Genomic DNA, 4,479 nt, shown 5'->3' on the forward strand with positions numbered 1-4,479 from the left:
AGAACCCTCAGGAACGCAATCCAGACCAGGTGTGAGGTAGTGCTGTGCTGAGTAGAGTCTCCAACCACACAGAAAAGGGAGGGAAGGGAGACCTGTGTTAGCCAGAAAAGGTTCTCAAAGGAGAAGGACTTAAACTGGTGCTTAGGGAGACAAATGAAGGAAAGAATCTGGATTGGGGAGAGGGGAGGGGGGAAGGGGGAGAAAGAGATTTCTTTATAAAATGGAGTTACAGCTGAAGAGTTGGTGGGAGAGGTTTTTTTTGTTTTTTCTTCCCCTTTAACAAAACTTTTTATTGTCTTTTACCTCCTTTTTTAAAATTATTTTTTTATTTTTTTATAAACCTACAATGTATTTTAGCCCCAGGGGTACAGGTCTGTGAATCACCAGGGTTACACACTTCACAGCACTCACCATAGCACATACCCTCCCCAATGTCCATAACCCCACCCCCCTCTCCTGTCTCCCCTCCCCCCAGCAACCCTCAGTTTGTTTTTTGAGATTAAGAGTCACTTATGGTTTGTCTCCCTCCCAATCCCATTGTTTCATTTATTCTTTTCCTACCCCCCAAACCCCTAGTGGGAGGTTTCAATGTAATGGCTAATTAAATATGGAAAACTCTTGAAAGCCTCTTCTCTCTTTCTTTCTCTCTATCTCTCTCTCCCTTCCTCCCTCTCTCTCCCTATCTGTTCCTGTGCATTTTGTCCAGTTTTGAAACCAGAGGACATCATTCTGAAATCAGCACTTTCGGGAGAGTAGAGACAGACCTCTGAGGTGGCTCAGAGTCATTTAAAAATTATCATTAATAAGTAAGGGTGACTCTCCACAAACCCCCATAGGCAGGGAGATCAGGTGGAGTGGGTTGTGATTCATTCTTCCTCACACCAGAAACCAGGCTCCCGGTGGGGTAGGACACAGCCCTGACTTCTCCAGAGCCACTGACAGAGACTTTCAGGCAGGTCGGATGAGCTAGTTCATCCTGCCGTCTTCTCAAGACCGCTGGGACTTACTGTAAAGGGCGCAGCTCAGGAAGGGAACACCTCATCAAATCTGGGAATTCAAGAAAGAGGCATCAAAGCCAGAATTCACTGCACACTTCACCCATCTTCCACAGAATTCTTTCCGTAAGTATCTCAGAGGTTCAAAACATAGGTCCCGGATGTTTGGCCACATGTTTAGGCCTCATACATCATCGACTTGTTTCACAAGCAAGGACACTTGATCACTTGATCACTGAGGAGTCGAGTGCTCTACCCAAAGTCACAGAGCTAATGCCTATCAGACTGGAGCCCCAGGCTTCCTGCTTTGAGTCAGGACTCCTTCAACTGTACTTGGTAATATTAGGAGTAGGAATCTGCAAACCCTTTTTTTTTTAAGATTTTATTTATTTATTTGACAGACAGACATCACAAGTAGGCAGAGAGAATGGAGGAAGCAGACTCCCTGCTGGGCAGAGAGCCCAATGTGGGGCTCAATCCCAGGACCCTGGGATCATGACTCAAGCTGAAGGCAGAGGCTATAACCCACTGAGCCACCCAGGCACCCCTGCGAGTTCTTTCTATAAAGGACCAGAAACTACTTTAAGCTTTGCAGCTAGTGCAACTACTCAACTTTGCCTTTATAGCTTGAAAGGAGTCATAGACAATGTGTGAAAACATGGACGGGGCGCCAATAAAACTTTATTTATAATAACAGGAGGCTGATTGGATTTGGCCCACTATCATCAGTTTGCTGACCTCTGAACAAGAATATTGATTATTTATCAATCCCTTGCAATGCTCCAGAGCCTATGCCAAGCACTTTGCAGGAATTCTCTCAATTAATTCTCAACAGTCCTATGCAATTAGTGTCATTCCCATAGTTCCACTAATGTGAAAAGTGAGGCTCAGAATGACAGATAACTAGCTGAAAGCCCAGAAACTGTAACTGGCAGAACTAAAAGGCTATCTTAGGTCTTAACTTCAAAGTCTTAACTAATCATCAATAGATGATAGTATCTCCCAGATGCATTAAAAACTTTGGTTTCCAATGATGAATGAAACTCCTTTGAAGACTGCTCCCATCTAGAGATACTGAGAGAGTGATTAACCATCCCAGTTTGCCTGGGACTGAGGGGTTTCACAGGATGCAGGACTTTCCGTGGTAAAACTGGGATACCCTCAAACAAATCAATATGGTTGGTCACCCAACATCAGGCATTTTGATGGCACATTTGTGGCCTATTCAACTGAAGAAAAGAAACATTTGTGGCTACATGAGGCAGGATTTGAACTGAGGCCCTTTGCCCTGAGTAGAGCAGAATGCCAGAGAACAAAGTCATATAAAGACCAAGGGAAGAGGGTTTCTGGGAAGAGAAGGATAACCGGATGAGTAATTTCTCTCAAGAAGCCATGAGGAAGTCCTAGTTATGATTCCTGGTTGACCTCAACCATTCTTCCTATTTCTCTTTTCTTAGACTTACTCATTCTTCCAGGGTCCTTAGAGGACTTGCACCGAGAGTCTACACACTCCTATATGCACACTAATCAAATAGGGAGGGAGAAATCACTGGAGAAGTGGTCCTGGTGGAGGGCCAGTGGGGACTTTGTGTATCTGAAACACACTTGTGTCCCTTGCCTACTTTTCAAGATGTCCCCATCCAGTCTGCTTCCACTGAGAATCTTTTTCCCTTTCCCCTTTCCTATGCTCCCATATCACTCTGTACATCTCTTCCATAAACTGTAAATTATATACTCTCCTGAGTGTACAATGATCAGTTTGGCGTGTCTTTCTCCCTGATTTTTGAGATAGATGTTTGAGCTAAGTGTTGGCCACTCCTGCTCAGCACTATATCTTAAATACCTAGAAAATATGTCAAAAAGAAGGTCTCAGTAAGTCTGCAATGAAAAGGAAACATTTAGCCCAAAAGGGGAAGAATGAGAAGAACATTCCCATTAGACTTTTAGGGCACCATGAATGTTCCATATATGTTTTATTTTGTTTCCGATAAATGGATACAAACGATCACCAAGTAGGATGCTGAGCATGCAGTGGGCACACTTTCAAGGTCCTCCCCAGAGACTGGTCCAGTACATTTTAGTCTTTCCGAACTCTTAAGACCATTCCTTAGGACAAAGGGTAAGAAAAAGAAAAAAGTGTCCAGACAAAAAGGAAGAAGTAAAACTATCTCTATTCACAAATGATGTGATCTTGAATATTAAAAAATCTTAAGAAATCCACTAAAAAATAGTATTAGAACTATTAAACTAGGTCAGCAAAATTGCAGGATACAAGGTCAAAAATGCAAAAAATCAATTGTATTTCTACCCACTTGCAATGAATAATCAAAAGCCAAATTAAGAAAACAAATCAGGGACAGAATAGCCAATGGCCTGCAGAGCAACATGCCTAGGTTTCATTGTGACTACTGCAACACATACTTCACCCATGACGCTCCAGCTGTGAGAAAGATACACTGTAGTAGTTGGAAACACAAAAAGAATGTGAAAGACTGCTATCAGAAATGCATGGAAGAGCAGGCTCAGAGCCTGATCAATAAAACAACCACTGCACTTCAGCAAGGATAGATAACTCCTACGGCATTCTTTGTTCCTCCTCCTCCAGAGGCAATGATCCCACCTCCCCACCAGTCTCCAGATCCTCATTGCCTTGGTATGATGCCAACGCCCCATATGGAGGGCCCTCCCATGATGCCAGTGATGGGCCCTCCTCCTCCTGGGATGATGCCACTGGCACCTGCTCCTGGAATGAGGCCACCTATGGACAGTCACATGCCAATGATGCCTGTACCCCCAGTGGATGAGACTTCTTGCTTGTCCCTTGATGGTGCCCAATCAGCCAGGAATGACTCGACCAGACAGATAAAGAGAGAGGGAGCTTCTTTATATCCATTTTATATTACTTGTTGTACTTCACCAGGAGATCATGGTCCTGTGACTCTGGGTGTTTTCTAACAAGATAACCAGGAAGACTTGCTCCCCCTTCTTATCAAAGAGAGAATAGTTTTTGCAGGGGAGTAGTGGGACCAAAAAAAAAAAAAAGCAATTTTCATTTCTATTGTGAAATGTGAAATTAAAATTGTCATCTGTTTTAGTTACCAAAAAAAAAAAGAAAAAAGAAAACAAAGTTTAAAAAATGAAAGTGCATTCACAATAGTATCAAAAAGAATAAAATATTTAGGAATAAATTTAATAAAAGAAATGCAAAATTTATACTCTTTTCTAAAAACTAAAAAATAGTCTTTTGCTTTAAAGATTTTTATTTATTTATTTATTTGAGAGAGAATGAGTGAGAAAGAGCATGAGAGGGGAGAAGGTAAGAGGGAGAAGCAGACTCCCTGTGGGGCTGGGAGCCCGATGCCGGACTCGATCCCAGGACTCCAGGATCATGACCTGAGCCGAAGGCGGTTGCTTAACCAACTGAGCCACCCAAGTACCCCCAAAACTAAAAAATAGTCTTGAAAGAAATTAAAGAATCTAAATG

At 42.6% G+C, this 4,479-nt stretch overlaps 1 pseudogene; it reads left to right on the forward strand.

Moving 5' to 3' along the window:
* Positions 1-3,380: 3,380 nt before the first annotated feature.
* LOC132022517 (U1 small nuclear ribonucleoprotein C-like) lies at positions 3,381-3,861 on the forward strand (annotated as a pseudogene).
* Positions 3,862-4,479: the final 618 nt, after the last annotated feature.

The sequence above is a fragment of the Mustela nigripes genome, chromosome 7 (genome assembly GCF_022355385.1).
Source record: "Mustela nigripes isolate SB6536 chromosome 7, MUSNIG.SB6536, whole genome shotgun sequence".
NCBI classification, from domain to species: Eukaryota; Metazoa; Chordata; class Mammalia; order Carnivora; family Mustelidae; genus Mustela; species Mustela nigripes.